General features: G+C 41.2%; 1 protein-coding gene across 6 annotated transcripts in view; it reads right to left on the bottom strand.

The window, feature by feature from the left end:
* Positions 1-27,154, bottom strand: part of LOC139442039 (estrogen receptor-like) — a 143,924-nt gene that overhangs the window by 108,773 nt on the left and 7,997 nt on the right. The gene's annotated exons all lie outside the window — the stretch shown is intronic.

A 27,154-nucleotide genomic window follows, 5' to 3' on the forward strand; every position in this document is an offset into this window, starting at 1 on the left:
GCTCAACGACATAAAAGGCATGTGTGTTTTGACGTGTAATGTGTTATTGATTCTTCCGATGTACTGCAATTTGCTGAATGATATATGTTGAACATAGCCTCCGCTACCAACATGCAGTAATTACCCCAGAATAATGTTGTAGTTCCCAGGTGCTTCCCGTTTTTTAGGAACTTAAAACAATCAATTAAACCACACACCTGGTACATCAGGCAAAACAATCAACCCTACCTGTACAGGTAAACCATGCACTTGGTACCACTGCACATCAATGAACTCTACCTGTACAGGTAAACCATGCACCTGGTACCACTGCACATCAATCAACTCTACCTGTACAGGTAAACCATGCACCTGGTACCACTGCACATCAATAAACTCTACCTGTACAGGTAAACCATGCACCTGGTACAACTGCACATCAATCAACTCTACCTGTACAGGTAAACCATGCACCTGGTACAACTGCACATCAATCAACTCTACCTGTACAGGTAAACCATACACCTGGTACCACTGCACATCAATAAACTCTACCTGTACAGGTACACCATGCACCTGGTACCACTGCACATCAATCAACCCTACCTATGCAGGTAAACCACACACCTGGTACCACTGCACATCAATCAACTCTACCTGTACAGGTAAACCATGCACCTGGTACCACTGCACATCAATAAACTCTACCTGTACAGGTACACCATGTACCTGGTACCACTGCACATCAATCAACTCTACCTGTACAGGTAAACCATGCACCTGGTACCACTGCACATCAATCAACTCTACCTGTACAGGTAAACCATGCACCTGGTACCACTGCACATCAATCAACTCTTCTTGTACAGGTAAACCATGCACCTGGTACCACTGCACATCAATCAACCCTACCAATGCAGGTAAACCACGCACCTGGTACCACCTTCATATCAATCAACTCTACCTATACCAGTAAACAACGAACCTGGTACCACGGCACATCAATGAACCCTATGTTTACAGGTAAACCACGCACCTGGTACCACCTGCACATCGATCAACCCTATGTTTACAGGTAAACCATGCACCTGGTACCACCTGCACATCAATCAACCCTACCTATACAGGTAAACCACGCTCCAGGCTTTGTTAACTATTTCTGTGGCGCAAGAATATGTGATCTGATGCCCAAATCAAATACCTGATTAAAATGCATGGGTGTTCAGTATTAAACATAACCAAACAATGCTCAATGCATCAGGAAAGGTTCAACCTAATGTGCCACCTTAAACAGCTAATCACGGCCATATCCTCTAGCCAGGTTCAACAACAGGTGAAATATCTTGTTTCCTTGACAAAATGAAGTGCTGTCATTAATCATGTTAATGTCAGATTATACTGACCTGATATTCCTTGTTTTGTAAGGAAATATTTTGATAAACAACTAAAAATACAAGATAAACATGTACTGAACTGGGCACAACCAATGTCAAGGTGACACGACCTAAAAACGTGTTGCCAAACATCCTTGACAGATTTGAAACACTTTTACCCTTACGGGACCTGACATTTATAAATGAACATGTCTATTAAAAACAAGAAAAACACATCCGAACATATCAACAACATTGCAGCCGAAACAAACAATAACAAATGCCAACTCACAGCCAATGCGTGTATGAATACATTGTTTACATCACGTGATCAGCAATCGCTGATAGACACGCCTACCAAATAAAATCGGAAGCGAAATATGTCAATGAAACTAAAACTGTCCGAAGAGTTAGAATTCAATGTGTGGCCCCCTAATGAAAAAGTATGAAGTTGAAAAGGGTGCATTGCACCGTATGGAGGCATTATAAATACATGGAGCCGTTTTACTTCCGGATTCTGTAAACATCAGTGTAGGAGAACCTCAAACTGGTATATACCTAGTCAGAATTGGACAAAATACACACTTCACAAAACACAAAAGGAAGAAACAAAACCATGAAAACATGAATTATTTTTTTCTAAGTCCAGCTAAACAAACGCTAAACCTGCCATCCATACTCGAAGCTTGAACGTGGCTTTCCATGTCACATACATTTGCCTTGACGAGGTCAAGCTTAGGGTTTGATCAAAAGCAGAGATTATTATCACGAAATCATATCAAGTAAGTATTTCTTCATCTTGGAATGCATGAGTTAGAACAACTACATGTGTACATGTACTAACTCCTGAATTCCAACATGTAGAAACACTTACTTGATATGACTTCATGATAACAAATGTACATGTTAACTTTCCGTCCCGGGGTTGACTACAGCTGGTACAGACTATTGTATAGTGTGCAGTGCGTCTCAGCTTGCTGCATTGTGCACCAGAGTAACACAGGCTGCGCCGCGGGTGCAACAACAAATTACTACAGCCAGAACACACTGCACAGGTCACGTTATCCTGCAGCGACGAGGTCACCTCGACCTCACGTGCAACAGGCTGGTGTGTCAAAACATGGGTGTCTCCGCCTCAACTTCCTGAGAGGAACACGAGCAGTGAAATGTATGACTGTTTCTCTGATTTGGTTTCAATTGTTTCTGAGAGTTTTATTTGCTAATTGTCCCTGCCGGTGTGTGTATTATCATAGAGAAATCATGGAAAGGTGGGCGGAGATATGTGCGCGTAGGAATACATTGTGTTTGTTGACATCACGTGACGAACCGGCGAATGAGGACACGCCTCCTCGATCGTTAATATGACAACCATCACTTAAATGTTAGAATTATGTCCTGTTTGTTGCATTTGTCTACACTGTTATACCACCACAACATTACTACGAGCATGGAGCATCTCTAGGTGAAGGCACAGTAAAATTGGTAGAATTCTTACTTGTTCGCGAAATCGCTTCCGCATTCCACAAGAAACATAGAAAAACATGGTCTTATTTCTAAAAACCTTTGGGCCTCAACTGAACTTTTTTCCAGAAAAAGATCATTTTTTAAGAATCCATCATATTATAATGTTTTAATTTTCAGATAAACAAAAATTAAATATTTTTCACAACAGGTCAAAGTGACCTCACGTGCAACAGGCTGGTCTGTCAAAACATGGGTGTCTCCGCCTCAACTTCCTGAGAGGAACACGAGCAGTGAAATGTATGACTGTTTCTCTGATTTGGTTTCAATTGTTTCTGAGAGTTTTATTTGCTAATTGTCCCTGCCGGTGTGTGTATTATCATAGAGAAATCATGGAAAGGTGGGCGGAGACTGTGCGCGTAGGAATACATTGTGTTTGTTGACATCACGTGACGAACCAGCAAATGAGGCCACGCCTCCTCGATCGTTAATATGACAACCATCACTTAAATGTTAGAATTATGTCCTGTTTGTTGCATTTGTCTACAGTGTTATACCACCACAACATTACTACGAGCATGGAGCATCTCTAGGCGAAGGCATAGTAAAATTGGTACAATTCTTACTTGTTCGCGAAATCGCTTCCGCATTCCACAAGAAACATAGAAAAACATGGTCTTATTTCTAAAAACCTTTGGGCCTCAACTGCACTTTTTTCCAGAAAAAGATCATTTTTTAAGAATTCATCATTTAATAATGTTTTAGTTTTCAGATAAACAAAACTGAAATATTTTTCACAACAGGTCAAAGTGACCTCACGTGTTTCATCAGTTAGCCATGTGCTTCCGCAAATTTGAATTGTTGTTACTTGACACAACAGCACAATATTTCCCCGCCAGACACGCAAAACAAATAGCATTATTTTCACTAACAAAATCTTGTAATGAGAAGGCAACATTAATTTCATACACTTTATAAAGAAATCCTTGTAGATTAGTTCTTTGCAATCAATATAAACTACAGATGCATGCAACCAGTTACATCTTCTCTCTTCTTTATATCCATAATTTAATCAGAAGAACCTGCAGGATCAGTTCATATATCAGATACATACATCCTCGTCCTCCCTGGCATTCACAGAACATACCACTGCTAATTATTCAGACCAAACTGAAATGACATTGAAGTCACACAATGTCTCCTATTGTGATCAATTACATGACTACGTCCCTAGATAACCGACTTCAACAAAGATAAAAAATAAATTTCCTTAGCGTGTGTACAGCCAATGTCATAGCGACATGGCTACCAGTTTGAATCAACAAATTGCGACTGCACATAGCTATGCAGAAGAGGATCTCTGGAGCAAAAAACGTGTCCATGTCCTGCGAAGCATTTCAACAGCAGAGGCTTAAACTGAAGCAATTCATTTTACCTCTGTTGCAAGCAGAATCATAACAACACGGTCATTAGAAACAACACAAAATGGGTGCAGTTAGTGTGGATGCAGTACAATTGTATAACTGCTTGTTACAATCAGCTAGTCTACAGCAGTTTCATAAGGAAGCAGTCAGTCACCACTGGCAACATCGCCCACCCAATAGGTTCCATGTGATCGTCTTACGCTATGGGAAATTTAACCATGTGCCTATTGATCCATGGAATAGAATGTACACCAGACTGTCTACACATGATGCAACAGGACTTCATCTGTCATTGTGTCAGTTTCAGCAACATTTACTGCACCCTGGCTACCCTGTGTTGGAGTCTGTGGTGTATGCACCCTGTCAGATCTCGGTTAATCTATGTGGATGACACAACAGCTGGATGGTATTTGCATATTGGGTCACCTCGACCGCACATGCTCTATATTCTTCATAACACCCACCTGTACATTTATCTCCCAGTCTTGCCTTGACAGTAGAAGAAAATCAATATCAATGTCAAAATAAATTGACAGCAATAAATGCATTCTCTTGCATATAGAAATTTAAGATGAGATCAGTAATTGTTCCGGGAAACTGACTGATGGTGATCAAAACGTCTTCAAGTCAGTCTGTGGTCATAACATTTGATGCTACTAGCCCAAACATGGGTCTTAGCATCATCTTCAGTAGATTTTTAGTGTTATTATATTGACTGTTATCAGCTGAGGTAACTAGACCAACAGATTTCTACTAGGCAGACTGACCAGTTTTCAAATTTGGTAATCGTAGAGAAGAATGTCCAACAAAAAGGTGATAAAATCATGAAAATGTCCTAGGGCCTTTTGTCTCCAACAAAATCTTGGCATAAATATGTATTTTGTTGAGAGTGTCAAGCCAAGAAATTGAACCTCAGCTCCTGTTACAGATGGAATGGACATACGTGGCAAGAAGTCCACTGATGGTGCATCAAGGTTGACCAATCGTCAACATTTATTAGACATCATCATGTGATGGAAACTTGACATCAAACCAATACATATACTGAACAACAACAGTTCCTGTGACATTGAATAAAATATAATGCAAAGTTATGTTTTTACCAAATCTGAAACAATTTTTGCAACAGATAAAAGACTCCTGTAAGTGTTCAAATGGTTTAATTTGCCATATTGACTTCAGAAAATGCGTGATTTCATAAAAAACATGAACATACCCAAAATGACAATTTACAAATCAATACTGTGTGTGTCACCTCTGGTTGTGATGCTAGCAACATATCTTCGTCCTGTGGCACAAAGTCCTGTGGGATATCTGTCCATAGCTGCTGGAGCATGTTTCGAAGTTCCTGGAGTGTCTGTGGAACACGTGGTTGACGTCGAAGGCGCCGATCCATCTCATCCCACATGTGCTCGATTGGTGAGAGATCAGGGGAGCAAGCCGGCCAGGGGATGACATTCAGGTTGTTTTGTTGAGGAGAATCCTGAACAAGTCGAGCAATATGAGGCCGGGCGTTGTCATGTTGAAAGGTAATGCCTGAGCCATCATGACGCAAAAATGGTAGAACAACAGGGTTAATGATCTCGTCGCGGTAGCGCTGTCCATTGAGATTCCCTCTACCGCTATCAAACGGGTCCTCTGTCTTGCTGTAATCCAACCCCATATCATAACGCTGCCGCCCCCAAACCGATCTTCTTCCATGACATAATAATTGACGTAACGTTCACCTCTACGTCGGTACACTCGACACGTCCATCGCTGTGGCAGAGGTGGAAACAAGACTCGTCAGTGAATAGAACTTGTCCCCACTGCATGGCCGTCCAGCGTAGACACTGTCTGCACCACTGTAGATGTGCTTGACGGTGGTTTCCTGTCAAAATGGGACGCCTGGCAGGTCTTCTGGCGACAATCCCTGCACATCTGAGGCGGCGACGTACGGTTTGTGAAGATATTCGTCGAAGGCAAGGGATGTTTCTTGCAGTCACTGTTGCTGGCTTGAATCGATTTCGTAGGTGTGTTGTTGGAATCCAGTTGTCTTGTCGATTATTGGTTACACGTGGCCTGCCACTCCGAGGATGGTCTCTTACTACATTCGTTTGTTGCCAACGTTACTATACACAACAAATGGTGTTTCTGTGGACGTTAAGTTGTCATGCAACATCACGTTGACTCCATCCTGCTTCAAGCATACCAAAGGCTCGCAGACGCTCATTTTTGGACAGGCGTGGCATTTCGTAATGTTGAAAAATTGGATAATTTTGTTGTTTTTCTCAGTGGTTGTTGTCAGCACGATGCTAAACAATGCATATGGAATCCCGTTAATGCATATCTTTTTATACCCATTCTTGGGTAGTGAAATGTATGGGGCTTGCATAAAAGTCAACTTTTGCATGGAATGCATGCTTTTCTTTAGCAGTTGCGTTTTTGTGACTTGATTCCATACATGTACTACAATATTGAAAACCAAACTTAACTTGTTTGAAAAATACACTAAAATATTGGTGTCACAGGAACTTTTGTTGTTGAGTATATTTGATACTGTGTGTTTAATACACCCATCAACCTACGTCAGTGTTGGAGGGAGTCACACTCGTCATCCTACGTCAGTGTTGGAGGGAGTCACACACATCAACCTACGTCAGTGTTGGAGGGAGTCACACACGTCAACCTACGTCTGTGTTGGAGGGAGTCACACACGTCAACTTACATCAGTGTTGGAGGGAGTCACACACGTCAACCTACGTCTGTGTTGGAGGGAGTCACACACGTCAACCTACGTCTGTGTTGGAGGGAGTCACACACGTCAACCTACGTCAGTGTTGGAGGGAGTCACACATGTCAACCTACATCAGTGTTGGAGGGAGTCACACATGTCATCCTACGTCAGTGTTGGAGGGAGTCACACACGTCAACCTACATCAGTGTTGGAGGAAGTGACAAATGTCAACCTACGTCAGTGTTGGAGGAAGTCACACACATCAACCTACATCAGTGTTGGAGGGATTCACACACGTCAACCTACGTCAGTGTTGGAGGAAGTCACACACGTCAACCTACGTCAGTGTTGGAGGGAGTCACACACGTCAACCTACATCAGTGTTGGAGGAAGTGACAAATGTCAACCTACGTCAGTGTTGGAGGAAGTCACACTTGTCAACCTACGTCAGTGTTGGAGGGAGTCACACACATCAACCTAAGTCAGTGTTGGAGGAAGTGACAAATGTCAACCTACGTCAGTGTTGGAAGAAGTCACACACATCAACCTACGTCAGTGTTGGAGGGAGTCACACACATCAACCTACGTCAGTGTTGGAGGGAGTCACACACATCAACCTACGTCAGTGTTGGGGGGGAGTCACACACATCAACCTACGTCAGTGTTGGAGGGAGTCACACATGTCATCCTACGTCAGTGTTGGAAGGAGTCACACACGTCAACCTACATCAGTCTTGGAGGGAGTCACACCCATCAACCTACGTCAGTGTTGGAGGAAGTCACACATATCAACCTACGTCAGTGATGGAGAGAGTCACACACGTCAACCTACGTCAGTGTTGGAGGGAGTCACACATGTCAACCTACGTCAGTGTTGGAGGGAGTCACACATGTCAACCTACGTCAGTGTTGGAGGGAGTCACACATGTCAACCTACGTCAGTGTTGGAGGGAGTCACACATGTCAACCTACGTCAGTGTTGGAGGGAGTCACACATGTCAACCTACGTCAGTGTTGGAGGGAGTCACACATGTCAACCTACGTCAGTGTTGGAGGGAGTCACACATGTCAACCAAAATCAGTGTTGGAGGGAGTCACACACATCAACCTACCTCAGTGTTTGAGGAAGTCACACACGTCAACCTACATCAGTCCTTTATTGTATTTTTGTTCACTTTTATGCTACTGTGATAATCAAACATGCCTTGTGTTTACATATGACACTTCAAACTGGTAGAACCCATCAACATTAAAAGTTCCCTCAGAATCTGATCAAGAAAGCTTGAAAAGATGGCCAAATGCCACACAAAGCATGGTTGTGTCAGCTTAAGTCTCCATTGGTTTGGGGCTAAGAACAAACAGAACCAATTCAGACATTACCATATACCACCTACATCCAGTGAGGGGACACCACCCACCAAGCATGACACATCCCAACAATACCCATTGCACTGACTTGGGACAAGGCTGTGTATAGCTCCTGAATAATATTATTCACTTAACTGAAACATTTCTCCATTTTCACTTCATAGCCATGTACAAAAACATAAAATATTATTTCTGGCCTATCAACCTGTTTTGAATTTTCACACATTCATACATGACCAATACCGATCCGTGTCACCAAGTCACGTTTCTCCAATGCACTCCAACGTCCCCTATATTGGTTGCCAAGGGTAACAGTCTGTACTCAATAATCACGACAAAAAGAAACCCCATTATCAGGCAGAGAGCCAGTGATGAGAGAGAACTCGGTGACACTGACACTAACATGTCACTATAGACGATAACAGACCACATGTCATTATAGGTCATAATACCCCATGCCTCACATCTGAAACCATCTTGCATAAGTCATCCATTTTTAATTTCCCATCAGATGCTTGGCGTGTATAGTAACAAGCAGGTGATACTGAATGAATAGAGACATGTTCAAATAGTTGTGTACAGGCTAGATGATATAGGATATAAGCAATGCCCACATAGTTGTGTTCCAGCTAGATAATATAGGATATATTGGTCATGACCACATAGTTGTGTACCAGCTAGATAATATAGGATATATAGGCCATGTCCACATAGTTGTGTACCAGCTAGATAATATAGGATATATTGGCCATGTCCACATAGTTGTGTACCAACTTGATAATATAGGATATATAGGCCATCATGTCCACATAGCTGTGTACCAGCTAGATAATATAGGATATATAAGCCATCATGTCCACATAGTTGTGTACCAGCTAGATAATATAGGATATATAGGCCATGTCCACATAGTTGTGTACCAGCTAGATAATATAGGATATATAGGCCATGTCCACATAGTTGTGTAACCAGCAAGGTCTGTATGACCTTGGTCAGAGGATCACCAAGATTTCCATATATTTTACAACAAATACATTTTGAGGGAGGATAGAAGAAAACAGCTGACAGAGTATCAGCTCATGAAAATAATATAATTGTGTTCCTGCCATGTTGCAGCAGAGATTGTTGTAAGTTCATTTGTACAGATTTCCAGTGGCAGCAACTGATTGAACCACTGGTAAAATGTCAAACATGACAGTCCAAAACATTAGAATCGGACACTTTCTAGAAGTCTGTCTGTAGCTATATAAGAGCGACATGTAGGCAATTTGAGATCTTGTACGACCTTACTTGCACCTCATCTACTTATGAACTTTCCAAGTGTGGATTGGATACCTATTTGGAAACACCAACTTCGTGCCAGCTTCTAACACTCCTCTGGATTCTAGAACGGAGACAGACCTGTTTCAAGACATTTGACAGTGACAAAATTCTTGACAATCATGAGTGCACCAACATATATGATAGTGCCTATGACTTATTTGCCTTGCCTCTACAGTACCCTCTCTCAGTGGACTAGCAGCTTGTGGAAGAGACACAGAAAGTCTCTGTGTTTGAAAACCCTTGCTTCATGTCTCAAGGTCAAGTTGCCATGACAGATCTGAGGGTATCAGGTGGATTCCTGGTGTGTGAGTGTAATGTGTAATGTGTAATGTGAACATCTCCAAATAGTTCCATCAGAAGGGGAAACCTAGGCTTTCTGGACCAAGTGTCTCAGAGCACCAAGTGCCAACCTCTACTGCACTCAGTTTGTTGTTTGTCCTTTAACTCTGTATATTCCAGTTAGATGATGGCAGACTTTAAGTAATCACGTCTGGGCTAGACAGTAGAGAAGAGTATCGTTTGGTATCTCACAATAAGGTTTGTATCACGATGTGGACTGACGGTACTACAGGTATCACAATACACCACATCATATAGTAAATACATCTATTTATTATTATCTCAAAACTTAGACAATAAAAACCAGAACATCAAAACAGTTATAAATAAAGGGATGGTTATCAAATGTAACAGTTAAATGGCACGTCCCAGCTACCTTGTGTTCTGCCATATTTACAGGTGGTGCTCCATATTATGATATATAAGATAGATACGCAATGAATCGCAAAGAACAATAACATACAAACCTTGGAAAACATTGTTCTAACATGAAGCAATTTCTGAAGATTCAAATATGCGCTCACAACTTGATGATGTTATATAATGGACAACGTTATTTTTTAGAGGGAAGTGTCTAGTAAGATGTTTCCCATAGATGTAGCTGGTCTACACAGATAAACGCAGTGGCCGACTATCGTGTCCAAAAGAGGGAGAGATATGACAATCCGTATTAGGAGAAAAGGTACAGATAATCAATGTGATGATTGTGAGAATATACAGGAAAGACCAAACTTAACTGCACTTGTCCAATATTTCCAACATTTCTGACATCGAATACCATTCAGGGAGTCATAATTATTAAAATTTGGATCAATATTTTTAAAGCTTGTACATTTGAACAACATCGTTTAAGAGGCTGTACATAATGTTGATATCTCATATAAGAAATAAACGACTGCACCCCTCCTGGTTTGTTCTTCCTGCCATGTTTTATTGTACGGTAAACAACTCCCACTCCTATATTTCTTAAATATTGCAATATGATTCATTTGCCAATATGCCAACCCTGACCAATGGAGTCATCGCATGTCACAAGCAGGGTTTGTCTGGGCATAAGCCTTACCTGAAATAAGAACAGGTGCACTAAGTGTTTATCAGTGTGGGAAGAAACTGGCCTTTTTCCTTGGAATCCACAAAATAACCTTCTGATATTTGCAGTGATGTATTATTTAGGCCATTAACAGCCAATACACAGTAATTATTAACTATAAACTAAACACAGAGAAAACTAGAATAATGAGATTGCAAAGCGTCAAAGATTGAAAAGAGGTTGATACTAATTAGATTAGCAACAAAACAAAGGCTTGTGTCATGCTTTCTGTGACCTCTTATATGACCTTGACCTTGACCTTACCCAGACATAATCCATAATCTAATTAGGTCTCGCGCTGTCCCTGAGACCGTGTATGTCAGATTTGGTTAGAATCAGATAAGATGGACTGAAGGTATCAAGGTTATGAGCTTTTTCGCAACTTTTTACATAATCACAGACCTTTACCTTCAATCTTATTCCATGTAAATACTACAGGAATTTAGTCATGTCCATATAATGAGTTCAAGTCAATCAACTTGCCTTTAAAAAATGCCACTTACTTCTGAAACGTGATTGAAAAGTATACTGTATAAGCACCAGCTGCTAATTAAAGAAATATCAAAACCAAATATTTCCACAGACATGAATAAATATTGGGCTTAAAAATGTGGTTAAAAAGTGATTTTTAGAGAGACCAGGTCAATATTCATGCATCAAACATAACTAACAGCATCAAACATTATGAGACTCAAACATGATCAGAAACCAGGTCAATATTCACACCCATCAAACACACCCAACTCCATCAAGAACAACCAACCCCATCAAACACAACCAATACCATCAAGCACTATCAGAAACCATGGTCAAGACAGTCAACCATCCTGGCTGTTCATCGATCTCAAAGAACAACTGGGTTTCATAAGAAATGTAATGACAGGAGAATATAGATCTTTGGTGGGAGACTGGGAAGAGGCAGGCTGCAGCAAGTAGAAGCAATGATAAGAGAGTAAACACTGCTTCGGCCTCAAGTCCTCCTGTAGTTGGTTCCGTCAACTTGAAGACATCACCTGAACTTGGTGGGAACAACCAGTACAGGACAACATGAACTGGACCGGGGCTGACCTTCAGATGAATATATATTTACCGTATTCGACGTAATAAGCGCCCCGCTCTAATAAGTGCCCACGGCGATATTTGCTAATATATTGGCTAGTGAACAATCCCAATTGGCACCCTTCCGATTAATCAATGTACACAAGACTTATTTTTTTGCGTATAATATGTGCTCGTGTGTTATATGCACCCTTAATTATGGGCAATCAAATTCTGGAAAAATATATCTGTCGTACATAAACATTTCAGGCTGTCAGCATAAACCATGAAATTTATCTTTCAACTCTGTTTTTTAAACCAAAATAATATTCTAATAAGAGCCCTGTTTCTAATTTTGAGAGCGCCCTGGGCGCTTATTACGTCGAATACGGTACTTACCGATAAAAGAACCGTGAGCCATAGAAACATATAGATAGTATAACGATAAGAAGGGATGTTTCCAATGTACATCACTTGATAACAATATTAACAATCAGTGTTACTATTGTGTCTATATTCTTATCAAGATATGCTGCATCTCGAGTCATGGATGTATGACGTCACGTGTGATGCGTTCATGAGTGTGTGTCGGTTCACTCAGCATACCCGTATGTTCATTTGTGCATTGAACCAATCTAATATCTCTTGAATCTGAGTAATTCATATATTATTATTAACCTACATGCTGGTATTAGCATTTCTTTTCGTGGATAAAATATAAGAATAATGTCAATGGTCTTGGTCTGTCCTCCTCTGTACATTCTTCCACATCTTTCCATTCACCAAACTCCAAAACTCTTCTCCAAACTATTAAACATATCAACATGAAGCATGGTTTCTACAAAAAGTAGGATTTTTCTTTGAGAAAATATGGCCCAAGTGGGATTTGTCAGATGTAAGATTTTCAAGTGTGACTATACAAAAACAAAAGAACACATGTGTATTACTTCATTTGTGAGTGAGAGCGTATGGTTTTAGCAATATTCCAGCAATATCATGGCTGGGGGACACAAAAACTGGGCTCACACATTGTACCTAATGATGAGCAAACGCCTTAACCACTAGGCCACCCCACTTCATTTAAGAAGCTTTCATTTGAAGATATTAAGATGTTTTTGAATTATTGATTTCTGCAGTATATCAAACCGTAACTGTCTTCATGGCTATCAAAAAACATCTTCCTGGGACAAGGGAGGTCACTGACTATAAAAGTCCAGTTTCCACCCTTGCTGAACCAGGCTAGAATTTCAAGGCTCAATCGTAGCGCCACCAGTGGCTATTACGAGTATGTCCCTTCTATGTCTCTCCTATTGACCAATATGATTCCAACTTTCATATCACTTGCATTTGCTTCAAAAAAATGGCGGTGCCCAGTCTTTTATAGCCAGTTAATGCCCTTGCCTCAGGAAGAAAATCATCAAACTTCATGAATCACTTTTGCTTTGTATGAATACATAATTTACAATTAAGTTCCATTTTGATGTTTTTCAGTTGCATTTATTAAAAATCCACAAATCATCTAAACAACAACTAACCCTTGAATTAATTCAAAAGAAAAAGGAGAGTGACTTGAATAAAAAATATTGTTTCACTTCTGAACCTACATTAAAAACAAAGAAGTTAACCAGTATTATTCCCACAGTCGAATCTCTCAGCCTCAGTTTGTTATTGGTCTAAGGCATCATTCCCCTTAACCTCTGAGCTCTGATCCACGGTATTTCCCACACACTCCGCCCTCCATGACCATGACTACCATCAATTGTCATGAATATTGGAGATTCCCCTCCCAATCACAATGTCACATTCCCCCTCCACTCACTATGAAAGGAAATACATTCACCAAAAAAGAATAGCAAATGCATTTTTTGTGACATTTGGTGGATACATTTAATGGAGAGAAGCTGAATGTTCACCTATGACACACGTTACCACGCTTGGCACTAGTCGCAGACATGACATCTGTTGTCAGTATGGTGTGTGCCCATCCTGTGAGTCAAGAACTGCCTGACATCTCCGTCCCATGGAATCAATGAGGGTAGGAATCCCATTGCACATGTCTATCCAACTAACGTAAATGTTTGATGGGGTTTAAATCTGGTGATAGAGAGCAGGACCAGAATGTTGTGTAGGTACGTTGTGAGTCTGGCATTATCATACTAGAGTACAGCTTTGTGCTCTGAATGTATGGAGAATTTCATTGCACTACTAATGCAGATTCTATCCACCTCCTGTGTGCAGACTGGTGCAAAACATGGAACACTATACACATACCGGCATGTTCCATCTGCACAACAAAGTATGTGTGTCAATCGGGGCATTCACAATCACTAGCTACCACAATCATTGAGCTAAGCACACAGTTGAAAATAACTCCAAGAAAGTATCTTAATGAACAGACAAATTGGAGAATTGTTGGTAAGATAGAGGGGGGTGGGGGGGGGTCAATATCCCAAGTTGCCTGAATGTTTGGCAAATTAAAGTGTGTAATGTCAAAAGGGTAGCGTTACATCAATGAGACCCGGGCACGGCAGGCATAAAGCAAGATGGTCTCATTTCATTAATTGCACTACTAGATTCAGATCTCCTCTTATCAATAAAGAATTCTAAAATAACAGGCAATTGTCAACATCTACCGTTAAAAATTGGCTCTATGCAGCCCGCCTGTAAGCAAGGAGTCCTGTGAAGGGTTGCAAACAGCTTACCTTAGGCACCAAAGATTGGGAAGGACGAGGCAACACCAGGGACAGGCCATGCACCATGGCTATACCATGCATACGAGACAGACAAATCAAGGTTTTGCCTCCAATTCACAAAAGGCAGAAAATGTTGTTAGCGAGGTAGCAAAAAGCGTTATGCCAGAGCAAAATGACCATGATCGGTATGAGGGCTGTAGCACATTATTTTTATTATATTATACATTTATAAAACCGCAGGTATCAAGGTACTAGTATCTGCTCAAATGCGGTTTAATTTGTTCCCCGACCAATGGATCTGTTTGCATTCCAGTTATCTTCTCAACTTCCTTGGGAGTATATGACCCAAGCTGCCAAAGGGGGCTAGAAGGTTTTTACATCCACCTCACATATCGGGTACCGGTTCCCTACTGGGCAAACAGAGGCACTTTTGAACTAAGTCACTTGCCCAGTGTGACACCACAAGTTTTGACACCAGTGTTTCGGGTGTCTGTACATATTCGTGTTTCCACCATCGGACAAGTGAATTCTTTTGCGTGCACAGGGTGTATGTACTGTTCACTTGGGGCAGTGATAACACTGTAAAGACCTGTGAATATTGTTGGTTCCAAGGCTGAATAACAACCCGGTCACTAGTGGGATACGATCTCAGCACCTGGCGCTTGCTAGCCTGCTGCTTTTGCCCGCTTGCCTATTCCGCCCCCATATGACAGGCAAAATGACTAAATTCCCTAACACATAAATTTTGATGTTTGTCTTTTTAACTTTTATATTTATGTTGCTTCAGCTGATTCTTCCTTTTCCCACACATGAAGTGTTCCTGTGGGGCTTCATGCAATCGACTAAGGTGACAGGGAGAAAGCAATCTCCCACTTTCCATGTCCAAGAAGACACAGAAGATCCTTTAGGAAAAACAATGAGGTTTTTAGTCCAAAGGAAATATTGAGTACTTCCGGGGTCATAATCCAAAACAAGAAATGACGATGACAGCCATGATACATTTGCTAAGATCTCTCACACTTAACTGGAGAAGACAAAGACAAACACAACCTAGATGTTAGACAAACACTTAGTCAATGAAAATATGTTTTCGAGACTTGGTTAGTTTGATCTAGACTTGCCTTGGCTTTCAGTAAAAATAAATACCTACAAAATCTAAATTCCACAGTCATGGTGCAGGACTCAATCTCAATAAAATCAGAGCTTAGTTCTCGCTACCGGCAAACTAAGATCTGAGGACATCTCATTACGGGTCACGTCAGACCGACCTATCGCGAGCTTTGACCGACCAATAGAATGACTGACAAGACGTCGACATTAACCAATCAGATGGCAGCTTTCTTGTGCTTTACGGCACTAGTTTCAAACTTGCGACTACGCTTCGAAACATTTATTGACAAATTCTCGATCAGAAATTTGAAAACTTAACAAAAGAACATTCTGGAATGGCTAATAGATGGCCTAGATTGTATGGATTCAGTCGTGAAGTCCATAACTTTCGTTTAGAAAACCACTTTCAATGTTGCATCATTAGAAAACACATTCCAACTGTCACTTTCCTGATCTGGTAAGCAACGCTCTGATTGGTCGGATGAAAGGTCATTCTGACGTGACCTGTAATAGGATTTCCTCAGATCTTTATTTAACGGTAGTGAGAACTAAGATCTGATTTTAGTGTGATTGCCTGTTACTTTGAACACCCTGTGTATACATTGTTTATATGCCTATACCAATGAATAAAAAAAAGACGACTGGGCTACTCACCAAGTAGCATCTAAACGCTGGTATAATGCGTCTAAACAATGCTGGTATGATGCATCTAAACAATGCTGGTATGATGCATCTAAATGCTGGTATGATGCATCTAAATGCTGGTATAATGCATCTAAACAATGCTGGTATGATGCATCTAAATGCTGGTATAATGCATCTAAACAATGCTGGTATGATGCATCTTAACGCTGGTATAATGCATCTAAACAATGCTGGTATGATGCATCTTAACGCTGGTATAATGCATCAAAACAATGCTGGTATGATGCATCTAAACAATGCTGGTATGATGCATCTAAACAATGCTGGTATGATGCATCTTAACGCTGGTATAATGCATCTAAACAATGCTGGTATGATGCATCTTAACGCTGGTATAATGCATCTAAACAATGCTGGTATGATGCATCTAAACAATGCTGGTATGATTTATCTAAACGCTGGTATAATGCGTCTAAACAATGCTGGTATAATGCGTCTAAACAATGCTGGTATAATGCGTCTAAACAATGCTGGCATGATGTCACATCTACTATGATGTCACTCAACAATCCAAGTCACCAATGCTGCCTGCATTACGTCAATCAATAGCACAGAGAGTATTGTCATGGCCGATACCGTCAGAGGCTCCCTATTATGATTGTTGCCTAATAACATACATGTTAAGTGAAATAATTTAGAGTTAGGAATTTCTTAAAAGATATTTTCATATTTATTTATATGTTTCATAAGTACACATATCATGCATTATACACATGTGAGACATATATAGGTGAGATATATGGTCTGTAGCCACAGTGGTGCATGGTTCGTCTCCTTGGATCCCAAGTATCACTTTGAGTAAGCGAGTGAGTGAGTAAGTAAGCGAGTGAGTGAGTGAGTGAGACTGGTTTTACACTGCAATATTCCAGTAATATCACGGCAGAGGACACCAGAAATGGGCTTCACACAATGTACCCAAGTGAAAAATCGAACCCGGGTTCAGTGTGATGAGCAAACGCATAAACCACCAGGCTACCCGGCCGCCCCGAATCACTATGAATACATACAAGCAGCCTGTCTTCTCCAACAAATGCAAGCTGGTTTTCTATGTAAATCTGTACCTAACAATAGGAACAATTATTCCATTGGTATGTATACTCACCACCAAAAGAAACGCGAATCATAGAAACTATTAGAGAAGTATGTACATTAACATGATTAAGAAGACATATTTCCAATGTGTACCACTTAATGACAAAACTAACAATCAGTCAAGTGTTACCACAGTGTCTTTATTCTTATCACGATATGCTGAACATGATTTCTAAACTTTACACGCTAATCCTGCACGAGACAAATGGTGCATCTTGAGTCATGGATGTATGACGTCACATGTGATGCATTTATGAGGGTCGATTCACACAACATACCAGTATGTTCGTTCGTGCATCAAACCAATCTAATATCTCTTGAATATGAGTAATTCTACACATATTAACCAACGTATGGTATTTGCGTTTCTTTTGTCAGTGAATATACAGACAAGCAGCTAGTATTCGAAAAAAAATGCGCTGGTTTTGTAGTTAACCTGTACTTAACATATGTTCCACTGCTATAATGAACAAGGCCTTGGCATAAAGCTGTATCGATCCTTTGTTTTGCGCACACTTACTCAACATTTTGAAATGGCAATGCCACATCTACTAACTACTAGAAGGTAATCTGGAAGCTAATCTGATAGATACAATATTGCAATAAGTTAAGCCATTGGTCCATTTTGTCCATGCCTCTACAAGCAGCCAATTTGATTCCCCTCTCATTGTAAGTGAAGCATGATAAAGCTTAGCCTTACTCCAAGGCTGTACTGAAAGATGAGTTCATGAATGTGCACGGTTCACTCTAGGAATTTTCTGACATGGGCCTTTTATATGAAAATTTCAAATATTCCAGAGGTATGCCCACACTTGCCCATACAGCGCAATGTTAAAATGGCCCATTGTACTTGAAAATGTGGGGCTTTTTCAAATTTTTGACTAACAGCACAAGGTCCTACCCCAGAATTATCCCTAGATGAGTAGTAATTCTATCTAACTCTTCCTAAAAGGCAAGTCTAGATATGTGGACAGTACAATCTAAAGACTCCAGTCTCTTATACGGACAACTTGTTCTTATTATTTACACAATCTAGAAATTATCATTTAAACTAATAAATACTGCCTTAGAGACTTGTGCAAGTCTAGGTGAAGCTGTCTGCCACAGTCAGGGACAGTTCTTTGAAACAGAGGAGCTCAGGTGGCCCAGCAGAGTCGCATGCCAGAAACCCTTGATTGTGGGTTCGCATCCCACCTTGCCCTGATTGTTTCTAGGTTTGTCAGCACCATACCTGTGCTTGTAGGTTTCACCAAACACTTTGGGCTTTCACAAGCTGTTCCCACCAAAACTTCAAGCCTCATTGTAAACGTCCAAAGACCTGCATCACTTTGGGCTTTCCTCCCACAAGCTGACACGCTATGACGTAAATGGAATACTTTTCAAAGCAGCTTATAATCCAACTGAACAGACAAGGGTCATGCAAGAAGTGGCATCTAAGGGCAGCCTTTGGTATTGTGTAGCACCAGTATTGATAGAGTATCGCGATATCACATACATTGTCGAATCAAGAGTTATACAAGATTAATGCTTGAAACTGCTTATTTTTTAATAACGAAGACAATGCAAAACATTTGGTCAGTTGGTAAATACGTAAAAAGAAAAACAAAATGTATTTCCTGATATTTCCTCCCCATCAATGTGATCCATATCTAGTATACATTAATGTCATGGCAACCATGCAGATTTTCATACAGGGTCAATAACTACAAAAAACATGTTTGACTTATTTAATGACTGAAAAATAGTGCCATGGCACTGTTGTCAACATTAATATTCAAATATTTTCTGCACAAAGACTAATAACTAACACTAAAATCTAACTAGTTGAACAACATATGATCTCATCCTAAGGAGAAACATACATGCAGTGTGACAATTTCAGAGAAGTTTCCAGAGAATCTGAGAGGACGGTCAAACAAAGCCACTGAACTATAAGATATTGCAAACAAGAGTCATCGGAAGATGACAAATCCCCCTGGCCCCAACAAATTCGAAAGAACAAATCATCTGATTGTTACAGCAAGTCCTATAAGTTTGATCTGTCCAACTTGATGAGAGTATTTCTGTCTACTCTGTCTGTCGGATTACAAGAGTAGTTGTTGAGCTATCAAAACAACACCATGGAATCGGGATTCGGAACTTTGTATTCATATGTCACTTGTCAGGTCTTCTTCAGCAAAGATATGAGTTAGTACAGTTGGTACACGGCTGATCCTGTAATCTGATGCATTACCAACTGTAGTTACCAATAGTTACTGAAGCTCACCTTTCACATTTAACCTATGAAATCTTATATATTGCAGCTTACTAGAAACATATAAAAGGAAAAAAAAAAAAATGCCTAGCTTGCAAAAGACACCAGTTGACAACATGGTCTTTGTGTATGCAAAGTTTCAGGACCGCGTATAAGCCGAATTTTGAGGACCAGAAAAAAGATTCTGTAGAAAGGGGTCGACTTATCCACAGTATACACTTTCATGATAGTATTTTTCAGATCGTGATCTGTCAGAAACATCGCCTGAATGACGGTCCGATAGATTACAACTTCCCGAAAGTTTGGAAGTTGCCACGACTAGGGCCATTATTGTTATAAATTATCAATAAAGTTATTATTATACACCAATGTTGTCATTATTTAAAAAATGTTATGCATGTTACTACTTCCGATAATAAGTTTTCAACTGAATGTTCAAAGTTTATCGTTCTTCATGAACTCCACAATCTTTACATGTAACAATATATGTAATTAACAGCTATAATATATAATCCCCAGATGAAATCGCCAATAGCTATTACGTACGTTTTGCAAAGTTCATAAATTGATAGTGAACAAGTGTCTACCTTTATTGAAAGAGGCAAGTAAACAACTGTATCGGCGAGTTATTCCGTTCGCCATTTGCAAAAACATGTGATCAGCTGTTTCCTGTGATGTCACAAACGGTGACCACTGTGATTGCTTCCTGTTGTTTAAAAAGCAACACGGTACACAAGGAAATGAGCACTGATATTAACGGGCCGATTGGTATTGTCATGTTGTTTACACAAACGTTTTCAAGTTGTGGGTGCTTAGCGATTGTGTTGGGAGCTTAATATTCCTTTGTTTTCGAGAGATTAGTTTATTAAACTGGAGAAGCCTGTGAGTAAGTGATGGTCATTCAATGTGTTCATAGTATGATAGTTTATTTAATTCAATTGGATTAACATACAATAGTGGTGTAAAGGGGGTTATAAAAGTTGGTATATTTTTACTGACTGACATTCTCATCATGATTTAGAAATGAAAACGCCATGCTTACAATGCTGAATTCAAACTGCGAATCTTCGCTCTAGATGATATATTTTCTCACGGGTTCATAATTCTATATACACCAATTCACAAAATGGCGCTTCGCTGTTGATGACAACATATAACGATCATTATGAGATGAGTAACAAGAGTAACAGCTTCCCACATTATGAAAGTGGATGACTGGTTTGTTAAATCTTTATTAGAAATAATAATGAGTTTTTCAATATAATTACAACATTTTTCATCTTATATCTTTAATATCTGCGAGTACCGGCACATGTCTTGCAGTCCGACTTCGCAGTGTTTTTTGCCTTTCACTTCCTGGTTCGGCTTATCTGCAGGTCATATAATTTTCTTTCATATTTCAATGGTCAAGTTAACACCTCGGCTTATCTACGGGGTCGGCTTATCCGCGGTCATATATGGTACCTATTAGTTTTAGAGATATGGTCCGGACAAAAAAAATATTACAGATGGATGGACAGACAGATAAGCTAATTATAGCAATTATACAAACATACATAACAAATTTCATTACATTTTGAGCTAAAATAACAGTAATGACCATCAAAGTTCTAGTTTTCAGGGGCGGTCGGGTAGCCTAGTGGTTAAAGCGTTCGCTCGTCACGCCAAAGACCCGGGTTCGATTCCCGACATGGGTACAATGTGTGAAGCCCATTTCTGGTGTCCCCCGCCGTGATATTGCTGGAATATTGCTAAAAGCGGCGTAAAACCATACTCACTCACTCACTCTAGTTTTCAGGAGTGTCTGAAGTGCAAAGGTGAAATCAAGGTCAAAATAAATAAATATCACCCAAAAGGAACATATATATTGAGCCCCACTAATAACTCAACATATACCAAATGTAATGTAATGAGTAAAAAAGGGCATGAATAGATTTTTCAATATGGCTAGTGACAGATGTTTGGAAAAGAAATGTGTGTTTAAAATAAATCATTATTGGGGCAAGTGTAAACAAATTTATGTGAGTGCAAGGAAATGCTGACAAGGTATTGTGGTAGAGTCTCCCAGGAGTACATACATCACACATGCTAGTGTCTTGCAACATTCAAATCAAAATACATTAAACTAAGTTAATAACGAACACCCTTATAATGAACTCACCGATATAACAGACTTATCCCCTTCCACATGGCGTTGGGTAATATTTATACTGTTTATCAAGCAGAATCTGTGATATATTTGTAGTTTTACACCTCTTGACAGAATGCTGCAGCTACCTCTATCTATTACAACCCAGTTATGATGAAAAGCTATAATGATCTTACACAGATGAGTGAAAAACTATAAAGAGTGACTCCATCCCGGAGAGAATAGAACCATGCAAGCATAGTGGGGGGTTACATTGCTATATTGGAAGCTCTCCAATTAGCAACCATTTTGGTTGCCAAAATGTGATTAAATTTATGATTGGTGACTGAAATATATCTTCTGTTCACCATTTGGCTGCCTAAAAATATACATCACTGGCAACAATAATTATTTCTGATACGAATAATGTTGATTTGAGTAATATTGCATTTGTACTTGTTCTGGGGTATTTTGTACCCTGTAAAAAATTGCATTTCACCAAATTAAGACTAACAACAAATCCTCTGGTTCCGATGATCCAAATGACCCTATAAAATGCTTCCGACCCAAATTCTGACACTTTTAATTAACTTGATTGACATTTGCTCTCAGGTTTTCGTGATCGCCAGTTCCCCAATTGCAAGGGAACTCGTATAACCACACTTAACGTCTGTATCAATGAAAACCCTGATGGCTCCAAGCAGCGGTGCAAGGATTCAGTTATGCTAAATGATTATACTGTGTGCAGTGCATCAAGTTTACGAACTTCTGACATGCGAAGACCCTTCTGCTTTACTTGAAAACACCATGTCAAAGTACTTTTCCATCTTCGCATAGCAAAAACACAATCGTTCCACGGAATATTGTGAGTGAAAAAATGAGTTGCATTGGAATTAATCATTGTGATGATCGACAAGATTCCAAGCTGATGGCCACAAATGAAGACACAGAGAAAACAACCACCACAGCGACAGTCGAAAGTTAATCACAATCGGTTCTTTTGAGAAGAAAATGAAACAAGAGTCATCAGAAGACAACAAATCCCGCCAGCCCCCAGAAATTCAAAAGAACAAATCATCTCACTGTTACAGTTAGTCAAACTTGATGAGAGAATTGCTATCTAATCTGTCTGTCTGTATACAAGAGTAGTTATTGAGCTATCAAAACAATATTATGGAATTGGGATTCAGAACTTTGTATTTCTGCTGTCAGGTACACACCACTGTGAACAGAGTCAAAGTCAAACTTGATGCCATGGAAACAGAAAAAATAAAAATTTAAAAATCCCTAGGTAGTAAAAGGCACTCTTGGACAACCTGGTCTTTGTGTGAGCAAAGAATACCTATTAGTTTTAGAGATATGGTCTAGACAAACACACCACTATGAACAGAGTCAAAGTCAAACTTGTTGCTACGGAAACAGGAAAGGAAATTAATTTTTTTATATTCCTAAAATGCAAAAGGTACCGCTTGATTAATACAATGAAATGTGGATGAAAAATATAGTTGTTTTTTAGTTCTTCTGTGGAAATTACCCCTACCTCCATTTCAGCTATTGTATTTGTTTTGTTTATTTCTTGTTTTACGCTGCACTCAGCAACAAACAAAACAAACAAAAATCTAACTTGTTTCCATGAAAACAGGGAAAAATACATGTACCAGGTTTCAATAAAAAGTCTTTCACAGTTTTCAAGTTGTGCTCCCGAAATGACACCCACCTACCACACCCCTTTTGAGACAAGATCCAAATTGTTTCCAAGGATATCGAGAAAAATAAAAATTCCAAGAATCTGCAAATAGAAAACGGCATCACTTCAGGATCTGTTTGCTATATATGCCAATTTTTGATGAGAAATATATGGATGATTTCCATCCTGGTCAATACAAGCACAGTGTGAGGGTTCATCCTTCCTGGTCAATACAAGCACAGTGGGTGGGTTCATCCTTCGTGGTCTATGCAAGCACAGTGGGTGGCTTCATCCTTCCTGGTGTATACAAGCACAGCGGGTGGCTTCATCCTTCCTGGTCTGTACAAGCACAGTGGGTGGCTTCATCCTTCCTGGTCTGTACAAGCACAGCGGGTGGTTTCATCCTTCCTGGTCTGTACAAGCACAGCGGGTGGCTTCATCCTTCCTGGTCTGTACAAGCACAGCGGGTGGCTTCATCCTTCCTGGTCTGTACAAGCACAGCAGGTGGCTTCATCCTTCCTGGTCTGTACAAGCACAGCGGGTGGGTGGCTTCATCCTTCCTGGTTTATACAAGCACAGCGGGTGGCTTCATCCTTCCTGGTCTGTACAAGCACAGCGGGTGGCTTCATCCTTCCTGGTCTATACAAGCACAGTGGGTGGGTGGCTTCATCCTTCCTGATCTATACAAGCACAGCGGGTGGCTTCATCCTTCCTGGTCTGTACAAGCACAGCAGGTGGCTTCATCCTTCCTGGTCTGTACAAGCACAGCGGGTGGGTGGCTTCATCCTTCCTGGTCTATACAAGCACAGTGGGTGGCTTCATCCTTCCTCATCTATACAAGCACAGTGGGCGGGTGGCTTCATCCTTCCTGGTCTATACAAGCACAGTGGGCAGGTGGCTTCATCCTTCCTGGTCTGTACAAGCACAGTGGGTGGGTGGCTTCATCCTTCCTGGTCTATACAAGCACAGTGGGCAGGTGCTTCATCCTTCCTGGTCTATACAAGCACAGTGGGTGGGTGGCTTCATCCTTCCTGGTCTGTACAAGCACAGTGGGTGGCTTCATCCTTCCTGGTCTATACAAGCACAGTGGGCGGGTGGCTTCATCCTTCCTGGTCTGTACAAGCACAGTGGGTGGGTGGCTTCATCCTTCCTGGTCTATACAAGCACAGTGGGCAGGTGGCTTCATCCTTCCTGGTCTGTACAAGCACAGTGGGTGGCTTCATCCTTCCTGGTCTGTACAAGCACAGCGGGTGGCTTCATCCTTCCTGGTCTATACAAGCACAGTGAATGGCTTCATCCTTCCTGGTCAATACAAGCAAAGTGGGTGGCTTCATCCTTCCTGGTCTATACAAGCACAGTGGGAGGGTGGCTTCATCCTTCCTGGTCTGTACAAGCACAGTGGGTGGGTGGCTTCATCCTTCCTGGTCTATACAAGCACAGTGGGCAGGTGGCTTCATCCTTCCTGGTCTGTACAAGCACAGCGGGTGGTTTCATCCTTCCTGGTCTGTACAAGCACAGTGGGTGGCTTCATCCTTCCTGGTCAATACAAGCAAAGTGGGTGGCTTCATCATTCCTGGTCAATACAAGCACAGTGGGAGGGTTCATCCTTCCTGGTCTATACAAGCACAGTGGGTGGCTTCATCCTCCCTAGTCTATACAAGCATAGTGGGTGGCTTCATCCTTCCTGGTCTATACAAGCACAGTGGGTGGCTTCATCCGTCCTGGTCTATACAAGCACAGTGGGTGGCTTCATCCTTCCTGGTCAATACAAGCACAGTGGGAGGGTTCATCCTTCCTGGTCTATACAAGCACAGTGGGTGGCTTCATCCTTCCTGGTCTATACAAGCACAGTGGGTGGCTTCATCCTTCCTGGTCTATACAAGCACAGTGGGAGGGTGGCTTCATCCTTCCTGGTCTATACAAGCACAGTGGGTGGCTTCATCCTTCCTGGTCTATACAAGCACAGTGGGAGGGTGGCTTCATCCTTCCTGGTCTATACAAGCACAGTGGGTGGCTTCATCCTTCCTGGTCTATACAAGCACAGTGAGTGGCTTCACCCTTCCTGGTCTATACAAGCACAGTGGGTGGCTTCATCCTTCCTGGTCTATACAAGCACAGTGGGAGGGTGGCTTCATCCTTCCTGGTCTATACAAGCACAGTGGGTGGCTTCATCCTTCCTGGTCTATACAAGCACAGTGGGTGGGTGGCTTCATCCTTCCTGGTCTGTACAAGCACAGTGGGCAGGTGGCTTCATCCTTCCTGGTCTGTACAAGCACAGTGGGTGGGTTCATCCTCCCTGGTCTATACAAGCACAGTGGGCAGGTGGCTTCATCCTTCCTGGTCTGTACAAGCACAGTGGGTGGCTTCATCCTTCCTGGTCTATACAAGCACAGTGGGTGGCTTCATCCTTCCTGGTCAATACAAGCAAAGTTGGTGGCTTCATCATTCCTGGTCTATACAAGCACAGTGGGAGGGTGGCTTCATCCTTCCAGGTCTATACAAGCACAGTGGGAGGGTTCATCCTTCCTGGTCTATACAAGCACAGTGGGTGGCTTCATCCTCCCTGGTCTATAAAAGCACAGTGGGTGGCTTCATCCTTCCTGGTCTGTACAAGCACAGTGGGTGGGTGGCTTCATCCTTCCTGGTCCTTACAAGCACAGTGGGCAGGTGGCTTTATCCTTCCTGGTCTGTACAAGCACAGTGGGTGGGTGGCTTCATCCTTCCTGGTCTATACAAGCACAGTGGGTGGCTTCATCCTTCCTGGTCTATACAAGCACAGTGGGTGGCTTCATCCTTCCTGGTCTGTACAAGCACAGTGGGTGGGTGGCTTCATCCTTCCTGGTCTATACAAGCACAGTGGGAGGGTGGCTTCATCCTTCCTGGTCAATACAAGTACAGTGGGTGGCTTCATCCATCCTGGTCTATACAAGCACAGTGGGTGGCTTCATCCTTCCTGGTCTACACAAGCACAGTGGGAGGGTGGGTACCTGGCTTCATTTGGGCGGCATACCTTCATCCTCCCTACTTTGTTTCCTTTGAGATATGTGGCAGCAAAGGCCTCCTGCCACACAAACTGCCACAAGTGAGGCAAGGGGTGTGCTCGCTTGACTTTTAAATGTCATCGAAACCATACCACACCCAGGGACACACTACAGTTAAATGATGTTTGGAAAACTAAAACAATATTTAAAACATACTCTTTAATTAAATAAACTTATTTAATAGCTTGTTTGTTTGAAATCCAAATATCCACTTCCAGCCCTGCATTATCGTAATGCCAATTTATGGTTAATGCACTAGTTTCTTACGGACCAAATATTTGTGGATGCATGACAATGAATACCGAACAACTAAAATTCTTGTCCAACAACCTT

This window comes from Haliotis cracherodii, unplaced genomic scaffold (assembly GCF_022045235.1).
Source record: "Haliotis cracherodii isolate W230 unplaced genomic scaffold, xgHalCrac1.p SCAF_5, whole genome shotgun sequence".
NCBI lineage: Eukaryota > Metazoa > Mollusca > Gastropoda > Lepetellida > Haliotidae > Haliotis > Haliotis cracherodii.